Raw genomic sequence first — 20,180 nt, 5'->3', positions numbered from 1 at the left:
ACGTTTGTGAGTGTTCTTTCTAGGCCTTTTACTTCGCATTTAATACCTCTAATTTCAGTAGATATACTTTGGGCTACTTGAAGTTCGGCTGTTGCTTCCTCGGCTGTTGTTGCCGGGTTCATCCTTTTTTCGACCATGATTACTAAAAGTTCTTCGGCAGTGATTCCTTTCCTAATTGCTTTGTTGAGGAATTCTTCAATCGTTGCTTGAAACTTTCTGGTTGTAGTCATTCAACGAATGATGCAAAAAAGTCCCACCGGGTGTGCCAAATTATGTTACCCCCAAAATTCGCAGCGAGATTTCGTCGGGAATCCTTGTAGATAGCACTGTAGTCCTAGTTGTTGCGAAGGTGTGCCACTGTTCTCGGCCGAGACGACCGTAACAGAAACTATAAGTTTGATGAGTTGTGTGATTTGTGCCAGATCTTTCTTCTTTGATCAGATGATTGTATAGTAAGCAAGAAACATGGACTTACCAAAAGTTCGTACTGCCTTGATCCTCAAGGACTTTTTATACATCAAAAGTTTATGTAACTATGGCTTCAAATTCATAAGTGCGACAAATGTTTTGTTAGGTGATTGTATGCATGATGTAACAATAAACTTTAATGAAGAACATGTACATGCACAATCTGATTTTCCTGAAAACAAGATACAATGGTAGTTATAACAACGAACCTCATGATTAATATATGAAAATAAACTGTCGAAACTTTAAAGAAAAATCAATACCAAGGGAAAAACCTTAGCAGAGCTACAAACAATGAAAACTTAAAGCTTAAGAACTTGAAATGATCAAATACAAATAGTTTTTGAGTAAATGACTAGGTGACTGAGAAGTTGTGAGGTTGAGAAGATGAAGATCTTGAGACTTTAAAGAGAGGTTGAGAGCTGGCAGATTGGATATTGATTTCAAGACTTGTTTCTTTTTGTATTGATCGTGGATCCTTCTCTCAGTTGGATTCTTCTCCTTTTATACTTGAATTCTCTAAGTGTAAACGCTCCAATTGTGCCCCCCATTATGGAAACCTGACCAATTCTGCACATCTGGCGGTGGAAACTGATTTTGAAACTTGCTCAAAGAGTGTCAGTCTCACATATATTCTTTTTGAACTTGTTCCTGTCTGAAATGTCACTTCCTACTATTTGGGGTCGTCTTTTTGCTTCTTGGGACCTGTGTCAATACCTACCTTACCTCATTCGTTGATTACTCTGGCTTCTAACAAAAAAAAAAAATACTTCTTTGTTGTTCTATTGCTCGGCGGGGAGTTGATGAAGCTATTCTCGGCTGTGAAGAACACTTGTGATCCCCGAAGTATTGTTCTTTCGGCGAGAAAAGTCTGCTGGGAACAAATTTGTTTGCTCTGTATGCCATGCTCTAGATTCCACACGGCATCTCGGTTTGAGCAACACGTGGTGACTTCCTCAAAGACTAGGGTTATCAGTTGGGTCAACGTCTGAACATAAGTTGGGCCTGGTCATTAGGCCTCAGTGAATTTGGGCTTGGCCATGCCTTTGGCCCAATACCAAATTATGGTGTAAACATAATATTGAAACATATTGATTGAGAGTGATAGATTTTTAATAGGAAAATGTTGAAGTTATAAAGAGTTACAAACTTTTGTGAAGAACGTTGGCCCTACTTTGTTTCATTTTGATATTTAGCTTTGTATCTATATTTATTATTTAGATGTTTTTGATCTATCACCTTTAGGATAACAAATATAGGCTTATTTGCACATTTACTCCTTGAAACTATAGTTTCGTCTCACTTCACCCTCATAAAGTTTATTGTCTTAATTTAACCCTTGTAAGTTTCTTCTGTGTTTCACATAACCCAAAACCGTCAAATTTATCAATTCCACGTAACGTTTAAATTGCTGATGTGGCATCTACGTGGCAGGGGGCAAATTGATGATGAAATTGACAGTTTTGGGTTATGTGAGACACAGAAGAAACTTACAGAGGGTAAAGTAAGACAATAAACTTTAAGGGGGTAAAGTGATACAAAACTATAATTTCATGGGGTAAATATGCAAATAAATAAGCCTAACAAATATGGTATGTCATCATCCTCACCCTCAAACCTTTGCTGTCTTTAATTAAGGTCCATGGCCACCATAGAAATGGTAAAAAATCATCTTTTACTGCAAATCTAAAGTTAACAGTTAATTAGGAACGTCTGATCAGTATCAGGTCTCAAATATTATTGATAAATGACGCAACCTCCTAGCCTCATCAAATTAAACTTAACACATATAATATACTTTTGCAGATATTAAACATGTAGTCCTTTTTTATTAGTTTTTTCTGCAAGTAATTTAAGCTTGCATGAAAGGTAAGGAACTGGTCTGCAACAGTTGTCTATTGCAAAAATATACAGATCCTAGCTAAAACCAGAATAATAGAGTTTAACAAAACTCTGACAAAAAAAGGGTTTACAAAACATGATTTAAATGATAGTATGATGAGAGAATTAATTACTTGTTATATATATTGTTTGTGGGTAAACCCACACCGATCCAATAGCCAATCATGGCTAGACACGTGGCCGGTCAAATTCGATCTCAGAGTTTGACTTTTCAATGGTCAAAGTTTTGACCTCCACATCATCACGTAGCTCGGCACTTCCTCTTTCAGCTCAGATCGGATCACCAATGCAGGCCTTCATGCCCAGTCCGACCCGAACCGAGGGTCTTCCAGAGGATCGAGTGTTCATCTTTCCCTGGTCATCCCGGTTCGGCTCGGCTCGGCGTTGGGGAAAAATCTCTTCAGATTCAAGTCGCAGCCAGCTACGATTCGAAGGGATCACTACCTACTGGATCGGCTCGGTTCGGAACTCCATGTTCGATCCGATCACACATGGACTTCATGTATACGCATGAGGGCATGTGCTCGGGTCGGCTCGGCTTCCCACCGCCATTCCAAGGAAGATCACGTTGGGACGAACCGCCATACTCAAGTGCACCTGACAGAGTCCTCTGACAGATGAGACTTCCCAGCTCACATTCATGACTATTGAGGCAGTTCACCTGAATCTTCCATACTTGCATTCAATGCAGCATTGAATGCAAATGAGGTGGGTAGCTGTGCATGCCATTGTTCACGACCGAACGTGTGGATCTTTCTCAACCAGCCAACTACATGCAGGTAACTTACTCCTCACAAATTCCTTTTCCTATATATACCAACTCATATGCACAAAATGAGGGATCTAGCTATCAATCTATTATCAGGCAAACACTTGCACAAAACTTTCACTCACCCAAGAGCATACCCAACTTGCTGGGAATAAACCCAGAACATTTACCTTGTTCTTCCCTTTCTCCCAAGTTCATCCTTTGTTCTTCCCTACTTACATTCAAACATCACCAAACACACATCACTGACTTCATCATCGGAGCGTGTTTGGCTGGTACCACATCGGTCCATCTCCTTTGATCTCGTTTTTCATACAGGAGGATCTCACGTCATCATCCAGCAAGGCTTCAGATCAGCCAGGTCACCATTTCTAAGTTGTTGCATCTATCTTACGGAAATTTGCATCAACAGATTGGCGCCGTTTGTGGGGAGATCGTCTTCAGCCATTGTGTTCATCACCACAAGTGCTAAGTTCTTCCTTTAAACAAGTCATCATGACTACAATCTTTCGTGACAGCAGTTCTTCTTCAGGAGCGTCCCAGAATGATGAACAACATCAGCCTGAGACACCTAAGAAGACGAGGGGAGCACAACTCCCCAGAGCAGCAAAATCCAAAGGGCCTTCGAAGATCAGGGCTGCTCACAAACTCCTTAGGGAGAACCAACGACATTTGGCCGTCGAGAATGCACTTCTCAAGCAGAATAATGAGCTACTCGCCAAATAGGTCGAACTGGCTAAGGAGCTCGCGCGTCATCGTGCTCAGCTCAAGAACAGCGGAAGATCGGGTTTCCGATCGCGTCGAACCTGAACCGAGCAAGAGGTCCTTTCACCGTCTCCTTCTCGGCAGAGCACTCCGGCCAATGGGGACGACCAGCCCGCTCAACAGGCCACGGATTGCACCTTCCCGGGCTTCGAAGACATGCCCCCGGCAGAACAAGCCGAGTTCTTGAACGCCCACCATCTCCTTCAGCAAAAGCAGGCGGCCTTCAGGAAATACTCCCCCTGAAGCCCCTTGGGAACCCGAGCCGAACCGATGACGGATCAGCGACCTCCAATCCGATCCAGGTTGGGGACTGTCAGTCCAACTGGCTCGGCCAAACCCAGGGTCCCAGTCAGAAGCAAGCTCGGCCGTGCCACCAGCCAAGGTCCTTTCACATCGGAAACTCATTCGGGGAGACGGTCCGCGAGTGATCGGTTGGGAGCTACCATGGTCATGTCCGACCGACGTCCGGCAAGCGAGATGATCACTCGTCAGCCGGTAAACGAGAGGCTCGGTGACCGAACCGAGTGCTCGGGGGAGACTGCAGCCGAGAGGACCACACCCAATGTGGAAAATCTAGTCCGAACTTTGGTCCAAAACCAAATTCAGAGTGTCCACGATCGGCTCGGCCAGGTCGAGGTCTCCAGGGGGTACCTCGGCAGAACTGACCACGGGGAAGAACTCCCCCTCCCATACACCAGCAGGATCATGGACGCTGAGGTCTCCAAGGATACCAAACCCCCCAAGATGGATCAGTATGATGGGACTAAGGACCCCTATGATCATATTGACAGCTTCAGATACGCCATGGAGGCCCGCCAGGCATCTGAAGCCACAAAGTGCAGAATCTTCCCTTCAACCTTGAAGGGATCGGCGCAGAGATGGTTTCGAACTCTCCAGCCGAACTCCATAGACTCTTTCTGCGACCTCCGGAGGGCCTTCCTGACGAGATATCGGGTTGTATCCGAACGACTCTACAACTTGAACGATATGTCGCTCATCAAACAACAGGAAGGAGAGAGCCTCAAGACCTATCTGATCCGCTTCAACATTGAATATACAAAGTGTGATGACTGCGATGACCGATCAGCTAAAAATGCTCTTATGCAAGGTCTGCTCGCCGGGGGACTTCGCTCCCATCTGATGAGGAACCCTCCTTCCACCTATGATGAACTTTTGGCCGAAGCCACCAAATGGGCGCGAGCGGAAGAATGAGATGCTCAGGTGGAGGCCCTGAATTCCAAGCCGACCTCGGCCAAGAGGAAGGAGGGAGAAGTCGCAAGCTCCAAGCCTCAGGTCCAGACAAATAAGTCCCAGATTGAGGAACCGCGCCAACTTCTGGGCAAGGAGTCCAAGTTCGTCCAGTACACGGAGTATACCCCTCTTAATGCCAGTCTGGAGACAATCTTCTCCAAGGTCAAGGATCAACTCCCAGCTGCAAGGGAGATCAACGGACCACCCCCAGATCAGATCAAGGAGGGCATCTTCTGCAAATACCATTCCAATCACGGCCACGTCACGGGTGACTGCTACGCCCTCCGCGACGGAATTGAGACTCTTGTTTGGGCGGGTAAGATCAATCAATATGACCGGCGGGCCGAGAGTGCCCAAGGCCGCGCTGAAGAAGCCCACCAACACCGTTGACGTCCGGGACGCTGCCATCGGATCGATCGGCGGAGGCCCAACCTTCGTGGGAAGTTCGAACCGATCCTAGAAGAAGTACGTCAGGCAGGCGGTCAATGCTCACGAATCCCTGTTAATCCAAGCAGGACAGCCCAGTACTTCCAAAAGACAACGGAAGGACTGGGCACCGGTCACTTTCGGGCTGAACGAGTCGAATGAGATCATCTTCCAGTGTTCGGCTCGATCCTGCTACGCCACTTCTATCAGGCAGAAGGGCCAACTGTCGAACTCCCAGGAGCTGGACTCCATCGCTGATTCAGGCAGGTGGCCGAGGGCGGAGACGTTCGACTTTACGGCGGAGACGTTCCCAGGAGCTGGACTCCATCGCTGATTCAGGCAGGTGGCCGAGGGCGGAGACGTTCGACTTTACGGCCGAGCCGAACTCAGATTCTCAGCCTCTCCCGGCCGAGGCTTGGGAAGAGTACCGATCTCGGAGGACACCCCAGGTCGGCTCGTCCGAGTGGGAGCTCAGCTCGGCCCAGTACAACGATCGGCCATACTCGACTTCCTCCGTGCCAATGCGGAAGTGTTCGCCTGGTCTTACGATGACATGTCAGGCATATCGTCTGACGTGATCACTCACAGACTGAACATTGATCCGGGATGCAAACCGTTCCGTCAGAAGAGGAGGTCGTACGATCCAGTCAGATATGCAGCCATGACTGAAGAGGTGACCAAGTTGCAAAACAACGGGTTCATCCGGGAAGTCAACTACCCCAATTGGCTTGCCAACGTAGTCATGGTGAAGAAGAACAACGGGAAATGGAGGATGTGCGTGGACTTCACCGATCTGAACAAGGCATGTCCCAAGGACAGTTTCCCACTACCCAGGATTGATCAACTTGTCGATGCGACGGCGGGACACAAGCTCCTTAGCTTCATGGACGCCTATTCTGGGTACAATCAGATCCTCATGCACAAACCTGATCAGGAGAACACCTCCTTCATAACCGATCGTGGCATGTACTGCTACAAAGTCATGCCCTTCGGCCTCAAAAATGCTGGAGCCATCTACCAAAGGCTGGTCAACCACATGTTCAGATCTTCCATAGGCAAATCGGTGGAAGTCTATGTGGACGACATGCTGGTCAAAAGCGTCAAGGCGGATGACCACGTGAAGGACCTCTCAGACATGTTCGGAGTCCTGAAAGAGTATCAGATGCGACTGAACCCAGCCAAATGTGTCTTTGCGGTTCGGTCAGGAAAGTTCCTTGGCTACCTGGTCAGCCAACGGGGGATCGAGGCCAATCCGGAGAAAATCCAAGCCTTGATTAACATGAAGTCCCCAAAGACACGCAAGGAAATCCAGAGTCTGACTGGAAGAGTCGCCGCCCTGAACCGGTTCATCTCAAAATCCACTGACCGGTGCCTCCACTTCTTCAAAGCCTTGAAGGGAGCAGGGAATAGCATAGAATGGACCCCCCAATGCGAGCAGGCCTTTCAAGATCTGAAAAGGCACATGGGGGAACCTCTCATCTTATCGAAACCGGAGGAGGGTGAAGAACTCTTTCTCTACCTCTCCGTTTCTGACTCGGCTCTCAGCTCGATTCTGGTGAGAGAGGTCGGCGGGGAACAGCATCCGGTCTTCTACACGAGCCGAGCCCTCGCCGACGCCGAGACCAGATATCCAAGATTTGAGAAGATGGCCCTCGCTCTGGTCAGCTCGGCTCGGAAAATAAGGCCCTACTTTCAGGCTCACTCAATCGTCGTTTTGACCGATCAGCCACTCCGGCAAATCCTGGCCAAACCCGAGACTTCGGGTCGGCTCATCAAGTGGTCAATCGAGCTCGGCGAGTTTGACATTACCTACCGCCCCCAGAACGGCCGTCAAGGGCCAGGCCATGTCAGACTTCATCTGTGAATCCACCTCCACAGCGGAAGATCTGATCATCACCGACGCTACACCAACAGCGTCCGATCCGAACACAAACGGCGATCGTACCCAAGCTGATCTCCTCACTTGGACCTTGTACGTGGACGGATCTTCCAACGCAATGGGAAGCGAAGCCGAACTTGTTTTGATCTCCCCATAACAAGTCGTGATGGAGTATGCTCTTCGCTTCAAATTTCAAGCATCCAACAATGAAGCAGAGTATGAAGCACTCATCGCCAGACTCAGATTGGCAAAAGAGTTCGGCGCGGCTAGGCTGAACATCTTCAGCGACTCCCAGCTCATTGTCAATCAGATATTGTGAGAATATGAGACTCGAGAGCCTAGCATGACAGCCTATCTCGAGAAGACCCGCTTGCTACTCGGGAGTTTCCAAGAATACAAACTGTCCCAAATCCCGAGGGCAGAAAATTGCAGAGCTGATGCCTTGGCACGCTTGGCCTCAGCCACAGATACTGGATCTGCTAGGCACGTCCCAGTCGAAATCCTGGACAGGCCTAGCTCCGCCGAAGAAGAGGCCACCGTCATGCAGACCGATGCCGAGCCGAACTGGATGACGCCGATCACCAACTACTTGGTCTCTGAGATTCTTCCCCCGGAGAGGGTCAAAGCACGTCTCATCAAGACGAGATCAACTCGGTTCAGCATAATCGATGGTCAGCTCTACAGGAGGAGCTTCTCCCTCCCCTACTTGCGGTGTGTTACCCCCCAAGAAGGTCAGGATGTGCTAGAGAAATCCATAAAGGGATATGCGGAAACCATTCTGGATGAAGAGCCCTTGCCTACAAGACGATCAGGCAGGGCTACTTTTGGCCTACGTTGAACAAGGATGCGGATCATCTGTCCCGCACTTGTGTCAAATGCCAGCAATTTGCCGCGGTCTCCCATCAGCCTCCTCAATTGCTGACCTCTATATCCAGTCCCTGGCCATTCGCGTAGTGGGGACTCGATCTGATCGGCCCTATGCCGAAGGCGAAAGGGCAAGTCACAATGGCCGTGGTAGCAGTCGACTATTTCACCAAATGAGCCGAAGCTGAACCCTTAGCCACCACTACAGCCGAACGGATGGAAACTTTCGTTTGGAAGAACATCATATGTCAGTTCGGCATGCCGCATACCATCATCGCGGACAATGGCAAGTAGTTCGACTGCAAGAAATTCAGGAGTTTTTGTTCACGTCTGAATATCAACTTGCGCTTTGCTGCCCTTTACCATCCGCAATCAAACGGACAGGTCGAAGCCATCAACAAGATCATCAAGAAGACCTTGAAGTCCAAGCTTGATAATGCTAAGGGGAATTGGCCTGAACTCTTGCCAGATGTGTTATGGTCCTACCGAACTTCCTACCGCAACTCTACAAAGGAAACACCTTATGCATTGGCGTTCGGAACCGATGCTGTTGTTCCGGTCGAAATGGGGACTCCTTCATTCTGGACCGACACGTACAACCCGGAGACCAATGACACCGGACTTCGGCTCGGCCTGGACATGATCGAAGAAAGGCGAACTGATGCCAATCTCTGCCGAGCCGCCTACCAACAGAGAGTAGCCAAATACTACAACCAAAGGATCAAACCCAGAAGCTTTGGATTGGGCAGTCTCGACATGAAGAAGAACTCTCTCGCCATCAAGGAGAGCTCGTTCGATCCAAACTGGACCGGACCATACAGAATCACGGGCATAGTCAAGCCTGGCACCTACAACTTGGCCACTATGGCCGGGAAGCCTCTCAAGCATAGCTGGAATGCTGAACATTTGAAGACTTATTACCAGTAAAATGTAGTTAGGATCGGGGACTGTCCGATCTAACATTTTTCCAATCAATGAAAAGATGAACACCTTTTTGACTCATCTTCTTCTCATTTTTCGAAGTAAACACTGGGGACTCTACTCCTATACACCCTCAACAAAGAGGAAAGATCTAAGTGTTTTCTTCGAAAAAATAATAAACTCATGTGCCGAGCTGAAGCGCCATTTTCGGCCCGATGCTCGGCATATTACAGACTCATCAGGTCTATAAACTCATGTGCTGAGCTGAAGCGCCATTTTCGGCCCGATGCTCGGCATATTACAGACTCATCAGGTCTATAAACTCATGTGCCGAACTGAAGCGCCATTTTCGGCCCGATGCTCGGCATATTACAGACTTATCAAGTCTATAAATCCCTGTGCCGAGCTGGTGTGCCATTTTCGACCCGATGCTCGGCATAGTACAGACTTATCAGGTCTATAAAAATCCCTGTCCGAGCCGAAGTGACTTCCTACAGTCCTAACGTTCAACAGGATATTTCTAAAAGAAAAATATACCTTCAAACCAAAACTTTCATCGCGCATGCCGAGCCGATCTGAAAGTAAGTTTGAATATTTTTCTCACAAACAAAATTCCTAATATTTCAATGGATGTGTCAAGCCATTTGGGATCATTAGGGGTTTCTAATTTCTGCTTATTTTCATCATTCTTATCAGGCTGATCTGAAAACAAGTTGTAATTTATCATTACAGTTTATTCCATTGCGATCGTCAAGTCGAGCCGATCGCAAATTGTCTTTGTTTTTATCATGATTGTTACTTTTATCTTTTTCTTATCCATTTGTTAACTTGTTATGGTTTTAGTTTCATCCCCGAGCTGAACTGACAACAACTTGGAACGGAAGAAGACACCAAAATAACATAATGATTCAAAAACATAATTAAATTGTTTGAAGGCATACCAAACTCGAGCCACACACCGGCTCGGGAATAAAAAAACAAAACAACAAACAAAAACACATAAAACAATAAATCATGCAGATCGCTCGGCTGGCCCCTCCAGGATCGGCTTAGTAGACTCCTCTGGCGTCTCCTCGCCGAGCTGCACCACCTCGACCCCCCCGATCTGCATCTCAGCGTTAGGATCGGTTTCGGGGACTGGGGGAATCGAGATCGGCTCGGTGTCAGGCATCGGAGGATCTTCCTGAGTCGACTCGGCCACAGACGCGATCACCTCGGCTGGAGCCTGGCGATCGGGAGGGGGAAGGTCTTCCTGCTGGCTCTCTTGGGTATCCTCCTCGCCGTCCGACTCAGCAAGGAAGGACACATCCCAGTCCGGCCTCTTCGACTGGATCGCCCCCAGAAGCTCCTGGTACCCCTCAAATTGGGCATTGGCAAGTGCCTGGACGCTCGGGAGCCCAGCTTGACGCCGAGACTCAACAGCTCTCCGCTCGGCAGCCTCGACGTCCCGCTGGAGATCGTCAACGAACTGGCCCAGGTTGGCCACTTTTTGCTCAGATTCCAGGAGCTCCCTCCCGAGCCGAGCAACCTCCACCTCCCGCTCGGCCAATTCAGTCCGCAGACCGGCGGACCATTCGCGCTCCACCTTGACCAGCCGCTCGGCCTCAGCCAGCTTCTCCCTCAGCTCCCCGTTCCTTTCCCGAAGCCTCTTCATCTTCTCCTCGGCGTCGACGGCGGCCTGGGCTGCTTCAAACTGCCTGAGGGCGAGCTGCAAAACAAAGAGAAATTATTAATCCGAGCCGAGCGGAAAAAGCGTAAAAACCGAGGTCAAAGGTACTTACCACCATGGCTTGGCGGGAGGCGTTCAGAGCCTTGCTGTCGAAGCTCGGCGTCTCTTGACCGGCCCAGAGCCCCTCTACGATTTTCGGCGTGACCACACGCTTGAAACCCGTGACGAACGGCTCGATGGAGGGGTCCACTTCCACCGTCTTCATGGAAGCCGAGCCAGACACTTCGGCATTGGCACCACCGGGCTCGACCCGGGCCCTCTTCTCCACACGGGCCTCGGTCTGGAGGCCCTTCCTCTTCTCCACACGGGCCTCGGTCTGGAGGCACAGAAGGCCCAGGTTGGGCTGCCGCTGCGACGGGCACTTGGACCGGCTCGGCGGGGGCCCGACCTCCGGCCTTCCTCTGGGCGCTCCTCTCCACCTTCTTTCTCAGCCGAGCTTCCAGATCGGCAAGATTCATCCCCTTCTCGGTCCTTGGGTTCCACCTAGATACAAACCAGGAGATCCCACTCGATCTGATCTGGGTTTCCCCGAGCAGAAACTTGGTGGACAGGTACTCCAGTGGCGAGTCCCTTATCGCGGCGATCTGATCCCTGAGCTCGCCCCGAAGCTTGTACTTGCCCCAGCTAACTGCAAAAATGAAACAGAAAGAGTTAGCTTCAGAAAATATATCTACATATGTCATTACAACAAAAAATGCAAGTCACTTTCAGATCGGCTCTCCCAGACATCCAATGCTCACCTGGAATCTTAAAAGTTCTAGGGACGCGAGCCGGAGGGGGGCTGTTCGGATCGGCAAATTCCCAATCCCCAGAAACGAAGAAGTATCTTCTCTTCCAAGTCTTCTGGGAAGAAGGATTCCCTGTGAACAATGGCCCCGAGTAAGCCTGTAGGTTGTAGAAGCCGAGCTCGGTCTTCTGCTTTGACCTCAGCGTATAGGAGCAGATCAGCAGATCCTTGTCTGGCACACACTTGTGCACCTTATGCCACAAGATGTGCATAGACAGGATAATCCTATACACATTGGGGTTAAGCTGATGCGGCGCCGCGTCGATCATTACCAACCAGTCCTGCAGGAAGGCGTGCAAGGGGAGCAAGGGGAGCCGAACCCCATTCTCGAACATCTCTGGGTACATAGTAACCCATCCTTTGGGGGGTCGGCTCGGCTTCTCTCCTTCGGTCGGCAGTCTTGTCAGCACGGACTCGGGGACTGCGTATCTTATCCTCAGATCCCTGAGATGAAACTCGGTCATCTCATTGGGGATCTGGTCGGCCTTCCACGCCAACTCTTCGTAGAAGTCTGGATCGATTGGACTCCTCATTACCTGCCGAGCCGAAGTCGACGCCTCATGACCCCTGTCTCTTCCCTCCGACACCGAGGTAAGCCTCCTTGGGGCACTTGAGCTTGGCTCGGCATCGGTACCTTCCTCGTCATCTTCTTCATCCTCCTCTTGTTCCCGATCGGAACTCAATACCTGGGGATTTTTCTCATCCCCTCGAGGTTGGCGCACCTCGCCTGGATTGTGCTCCAGTTCCGAGCCGACCTCGCCTAGCTCTTCGGACAGACTGTCCCAGTCTGCCTTACCCCCTGGCGGGCTTCGGCTCAGATCAGCGTTGCTGTCTCCTTCAAAAGCACCCCCCGAGCCGAGCCGAGCCGACCACTCGAATCGGTGCTAGACATCACAAACAGATTTCTATTTTCTCTCTCTTACCTTTTTAGATTGAAAAGTGCATTTTTCAAAAACACTCAAGAACACACCCAAAAAACCCGAAATGCAAAAAACTCAAAAATGGACAGAATCACTTACTGTTTTTGTCCGGCCAAATCTCTCCGCCCCCTACACACTCAGAACCACCTTGCCTATGGCTGTACCTGGTCGGAATCACGACCGGACCACCACCCAGGTCACGGAGAGAGAAAGAGATTCGCGGGGAGAGAGAGGGATTTGCGGGGAGAGAGAGAGAGCTTCAAAACTGAAAAACTGGAAATGGGAGGGAAGAGAGAGAAGACGCCCCTTTTATACCCCCATGGAAACAGATCTCAGCCATCCAAAAAGTGGCGCTTCAAGTCCCAGATTTTGCCACCTGTCAATGTTCAAAATACCCATAAATGAGGTGACCCTTACGTTCCCCCATGCAGACACCAAACGTCCCTTCACCTGTCCCCGAGATATTTTGGCCAAACACAAGTCACCATTTGTTCGGATCCTCGGGAAACTAGATCTATCCAGTTCGGCTCGGATCAGGTGACATATTATTTTTACACAGACCATCATTGTTCAACTTCCAATCCACCATTGTCTGTTCGGATCGGAAGCTGGGGGACTTCTGTTTGTGGGTAAACCCACACCGATCCAATAGCCAATCATGGCTGGACACGTGGCCGGTCAAATCCGATCTCAGAGTTTGACTTTTCAATGGTCAAAGTTTTGACCTCCACATCATCACATAGCTCGGCACTTCCTCTTTCAGCTCAGATCGGCTCACCAATGCGGGCCCTTCATGCTCGGTCCGACCTGAACCGAGGGTCTTCCAAAGGATCGAGTGTTCATCTTTCCCTGGTCATCCCGGTTCGGCTCGGCTCGGCGTTGGGGAAAAATCTCTTCAGATTCAAGTCGCAGCCAGCTACGATTCGGAGGGATCACTACCTACTGGATCGGCTCGGTTCGGAACTCCATGTCCGATCCGATCACACATGGACTTCATGTATACGCATGAGGGCATGTGCTCGGGTCGACTCGGCTTCCCACCGCCATTCCAAGGAAGATCACGTTGGGACGAACCGCCATACTCAAGTGCACCTGACAGAGTCCTCTGACAGATGAGACTTCCCAGCTCACATTCATGACTATTGAGGCAGTTCACCTGAATCTTCCATACTTGCATTCAATGCAGCATTGAATGCAAAGGAGGTGGGTAGCTGTGCATGCCACTGTTCACGACCGAACACGTGGATCTTTCTCAACCAGCCAACTACATGCAGGTAACTTACTTCTCACAAATTCCTTTGCCTATATATACTAACTCATATGCACAAAATGAGGGATCTAGCTATCAATCTACTATCAGGCAAACACTTGCACAAAACTTTCACTCACCCGAGAGCATACCCAACTTGCTGGGAATAAACCCAGAACATTTACCTTGTTCTTCCCTTTCTCCCAAGTTCATCCTTTGTTCTTCCTCACTTACATTCAGACATCACCAAACACACATCACTGACTTCATCATCGGAGCGTGTTTGCTGGTACCACACCGGTCCATCTCCTTTGATCTCGTTTTTCATACAGGAAGATCTCACGTCATCATCCAGCAAGGCTTCAAATCAGCCAGGTCACCATTTCTAAGTTGTTACATCTATCTTACAAAAATTTGCATCAACATATATGCATGGTATAAAGGGGAAAGTCCCAAACCTGCAACTGCATGCAACTATTATACTTATGAAAATAGAGGCAGACAATATATGGTAAGACAAGAAAAACAGTACTACTTTTTTATTTGCGTTAAGCCGTTAACTAAACGAAACACATGCACTAAATTATATATAGGAATAACAAAATATATATGTTACTGACTAGTGGGTAATATTATAAGCACTCCTCATTTAGTTTCATACACTTCAAAACGAATATTTTATAATTTTTCTATACTCACGCAGTGAAGTACTGTAGGAAGCTAAAATAAAATGCTGATAGCGCCAGCCTTGATATATATATGTTAACAAGTTAAAATAATAGGATTAACTTATTCCTCTTATTTCTTCTCTCAAAACCCATATATGTCGAACCCATGAGCTCCTAGCATGCATATATGGTCCTTGAGAATCTGACATGAGTATGGCTTCCCAGAAGATATGTAAATATATACCAAGTGGGAATTAGCCCATAATTAATTAGGGCATGCATGCTGCATGCATATATATATATATGTATATATATGTATATACATGTATATATATATGCATGCTGCATGAGCTCCTAGCATGTATGTCGAACCCAGTGGCGGCTCAATGAAAAGTGAGGCCTAAGGCGAAACTACACAGAGACTTTCCAAATATATTATTCAAAAAATCAGCTTTTAGGCTTGCTTTTTTTAGTTTTAGACAAGAGATATTACAAAGAATGAGAGAAAAGGAAAAAAACAGGCAAATCACAATGTACAAATGAAATAGATGTGAGATGTCCCCGAAAACAATTCATGAAGCACTTTTTTTTAGTGGAAAGCCTAAGGGAATAAAAAAATCAAAAGTCTCACTAACAAATAATGAAAAATCTTACACCTAAACATTAAATAAGAAAGTAGAAAACTTCTTTCAAAATTCTGAGACCTAATTGGCTAATTATAAATATTTTAAGTTTTTTTTTTTTTTTAATAGTGTGTCAAATAAGGCCTCCTTCAACATGAGGCCCTAGGCACAGGCCTTGCTTGCCTTATGCTTGAGCCGGCACTGGTCGAACCCATGAGCTCCTAGCATGTATATATATATATATATATGCATGCAGCATGCATGCCCTAATTAATTATGGGCTAATTCCCACTTGGTATATATTTACATATCTTCTGGGAAGCCATACTCATGTCAGATTCTCAAGGACCATATATGCATGCTAGGGCTCATGGTTCAACATATATGGGTTTTGAGAGAAGAAATAAGAGGAATAAGTTAATCCTATTATTTTAATTTGTTAACATATATATATATATATATGCATGCAGCATGCATGCCCTAATTAATTATGGGCTACTTCCCACTTGGTATATATTTACATATCTTCTGGGAAGCCATACTCATGTCAGATTCTCAAGGACCATATATGCATGCTAGGAGCTCATGGGTTCGACATATATGGGTTTTGAGAGAAGAAATAAGAGGAATAAGTTAATCCTATTATTTTAATTTGTTAACATATATATATATATATATATACAGGCGAACGGTATATCAATGAAGATCTATCAATGAAGATGATCCTTGCGAACGGTTCGGATCGACACAAAACGACTCGTGTGGGCCCCAACAAGATCATACCTCAACATAAATAAGTTGAGGTATACCTCAACAGAAGGAGCCTGATATACAGGCTCCTTCTGTTGAGGTATACCTCAACTTATTTATGTTGAGGTATGACCTTGTTGGGGCCCACACGAGTCGTTTTGTGTCGATCCGAACCGTTCAATTTTTACATCTCCATAGATAGATCATCCTTGCAAAAAATTAGATATGCATGCTAGGAGCTCATGGGTTCGACATATATGGGTTTTGAGAGAAGAAATAAGAGGAATAAGTTAATCCTATTATTTTAATTTGTTAACATATATATATATATATATATACAGGCGAACGGTATATCAATGAAGATCTATCAATGAAGATGATCCTTGCGAACGGTTCGGATTGACACAAAACGACTCGTGTGGGCCCCAACAAGATCATACCTCAACATAAATAAGTTGAGGTATACCTCAACAGAAGGAGCCTGTATATATATATATGTGCATGCAGCATGCATGCCCTAATTAATTATGGGCTAATTCCCACTTGGTATATATTTACATATCTTCTGGGAAGCCATACTCATGTACGATTCTCAAGGACCATATATGCATGCTAGGAGCTCATGGGTTCGACATATATGGGTTTTGAGAGAAGAAATAAGAGGAATAAGTTAATCTTATTATTTTATATATATATATAGCTTCGATCCCATGGGTCATGGCAACACATTAACTCCGGCCGGCAAGTCATCCCTGGCTCACATATATATACTCTTCTATCTCGATCTTCATGCAAGACTAGCTTGGACATAAATAATGTTTTCAGTTTTTTCAAGAAAATGGGGTGGCCGGGCTGCAGCCCACCTAAGGTCCGCCCCTGTCCTTGAGAATTTGACATGAGAGAAAAGAGAGCAAAGGTGAGCCGAGGATGGCTTCCAGAAGATATGTAAATACCAAGTGGGAATTAGCCCATTAATTAGGGCATGCATGCATATAGCTTCCCATGGCAACACATTAACTCTGGCAAGTCATCCCCGGTTCACATATACGTACTCTTCTATCTCTTCATGCAAGACTCTTGGACATAAATAATGTTTTCAGTTTGTCTACAATCAACCAGCCTTGTTATCCTATTTATAGGCAGATAGATTGGTCACAAACTTCATCATGATAGGTACGTTTCCCATCTACAAATTATTAAAGGTTGGTTGCAAGCAAGCAAGCTAGGTGCTTTCAGTACCATGATTCCATTCAAACTTTTGACTACAGTGGATCCATATGAAATGATATAAAGCTTCATCAAGTAGATGTAAATTGGATGGATAAAATCTTCATATATATATTTGAGAAAGGAAGGAGAATCTATATATCTTCTCTTAATTGTTATCTTCATCTCTTTTAATTCTGGTTTTTGGACTCCTCTTCTACTATTTCTCTTCGTGTTAAAACTTGGCTGTCATGAGTTTTCCATTAGTATATGCTTGAAACAACCTTAAAATTTTTTTTATTTATAACAATTGTTAATTATACATAATTAATTTGTTAATTAAACATAATCAATCCCCAACTGCTGCTTTCACCAAATCACAGCCCAAACTCGAAAAGTGGAAACGTATCCATCCTTTCCCTTGAAATTAAGAATCTATTCTGATCAGAACAGCAATCATATATCAATATATATTTGAACTCATCCATCCGGTCCCCATTAATTAGAATTCTCTTTATTCCTGTATGCATGCAGTGGATGTGAAGTACGTGGGCCCAAAGATCTTGTTATGGACCTGAGTTTGTTCTCCTAATGAGTAATTATCAGATTTGGAAGGTTGTAGAAATATTAGAATGTGGATACATCATTGTCATACAATTATTAAACTCCCAAAAATTAAGTCCATTTAGATGAACTCAACAATTTATATTAAACTAGCATCCTTCGTCCCTTAGATAGAACAGGTGCAGGCTGTGCAGCCCCACTCCGTAGCAAATAACTAGGAGATTTAGACTTTAATTTTGAACTTAGGACCTATTGAAATTAGGGAAGAGCTATTCGCACTCTTAAGTCAATAACAAACACCTTTTTTATTTTTTAACCGAGGGTGTTCTGGGTCAACTTTCGCGCACTAGACTAATTCTTTGAGCTAATTAAAAACAGACAATTCACGCCGGACCTAGGGTATTCACATACTTTTTTTTAATTGGTAACTGTGTGACAATTACCATTTTTATGTTTTTTAATTGGCAACTGTCACACAATTACGTACTCTTTTTTAATTGGTAACTATCATACAATTATCGTTTTTTAATTGAAAACTGTCACACAATTACCGTTTTTAGACTTAGTGACTGTGTGACAGTCACTATTTTTAAAATTAAAGTAAAATATTTTTGAAGGGCATAATAGTAATTTAACACTAGAAATATATAGTATAGGGCCATCCAAATTGGGCTGAACCCATTAATTATTATGTAATTAGCAAATATTTGTATGTGATCATTATGAAAACCCAAATTGTATTTTGACTATTATGAAATTTTTAAACGTTTTATTAATTTATTTATAATTTACTATATAATAAACATTAATAAAAGGAAAATGCTTATTTCCCCAACTATTATTTTTTTTCAATTTGTGTTTTCAACTTTATGACATCAATTCATTTGACATGTTTATCTTAATTTTTGTTCTTAATCTTTTTAATTTTAAAATCTAATATACGAATTTGATGTAAGTCGAGAGAAAAAGTCAGGACAAATAGCATATTCCTAAATAAAATAAGCACATTCCTAAAAAATAAGCACACAATGTAAAATTCAACGGTTAGATTGTTGATCTACCATGAATGGGTGAGTAGGTACGTAGAAAAAGATGATTGCATTGAAGAAGATAGGCGGATGTAAGGTATAGAGTGGAGAGTATGGAGAGTATGAAGAGTAAATGAAAATTTGTTTTTGACTGTCATTTGTGCTTGGTGGTCTTTTTAAGGGAAGGCAAGTTTGTCTTTCCATTTAACTAACAAGGGAAATATAGTGAGTATTATAAAAAGTGTGAATATAATTTCCCACTTTTAAATTTTACTCAACTAAGAAATCGAACTGTATTTTTTTTTTATTAAACAAAGAGAATTCCGCAAGCTGTCAGCAACTCCTGCAAACATAAGCCTTAACTTATCATATATACATTTAATCCTTTCATTAGAAAACTTTAATCCTAAGGGAAATTTCATTAAATAGCCTTTTTTTTTTTTTTTGGTTAAGATTAAATAACCATTTTTAATACAACACTATATTTTCTAACCATTCTCTTCTATCTTTATCTTTTATGACTTTTTGGCCACTTTTCGGACAAAGATACCCCAAAAATCGCCACATGGTTGACATATCGACACTTTGTCAATTAAAAAATTAATTTAAAAAAAAAAAGTAAAAAAGGATAGAAAATAATGAATATGATGAACTGGCTACAACACCATATAAAGTAGTTGTAGCACCATGTGTCGACCATTATTTATCGACAATTTGTCATCAATAATCAAATTTAAGATCTTAAACAACAAAACCATATTGAAATTTTATAGAACAATATATTCAGATCGGAGTTTGTTAAACTCATATCTAAAAATAAAAAAATTGACAAAAAATATGAAATTATTAAAGTTCCAAAATCTCAATCCAAGCTTTTTTCTTTTTGTTGCTCAATAATTAATACAATGTTCTTAATAATCTTATCTTTTTCCTGGATTTGTCAACTGTGTCAACCATTTATCATATCTAAAATAACAAACTTAGATCAGAACAACAAACCCAATGCCACCATATGAGAACAACAAATTCAATGCCTAGATCAGAATAACACTCTTCCCTTCTTTTTTTTTTAAACGTAGACCATATAAAGTCTTGATAATTTAAAAATTTTGGATGTGCAAGCAAAGCTGGTATTGACTTTTGTGGGCGAAGTCATTGACATGCCCTCCCAAGTACACCTTCACGAATGACGACAACCCTCCAAACCCATCATCACATGCTTGTCTCTGTCACTGGAACAGGAGGATTTGCAAAGCTGGGTTTTGCTAACAAACCCAGCAAACCAAGAGAAACTCGAGAGGGAGAGTTGGGTGAGAGAGAGAGAGAGTTTATATTTCAAATTTGGAACATCAAAGAAGACCCATCAAACCAAGAAAAACCCGAGAGGGGGAGAGAGAGAGAGAGAGAGAGA

The sequence above is a fragment of the Dryas octopetala genome, chromosome 7 (assembly GCF_963921425.1).
Source record: "Dryas octopetala chromosome 7, drDryOcto1.1, whole genome shotgun sequence".
In the NCBI taxonomy this organism is placed as follows: domain Eukaryota; kingdom Viridiplantae; phylum Streptophyta; class Magnoliopsida; order Rosales; family Rosaceae; genus Dryas; species Dryas octopetala.
This window is presented reverse-complemented; position numbering follows the sequence as displayed.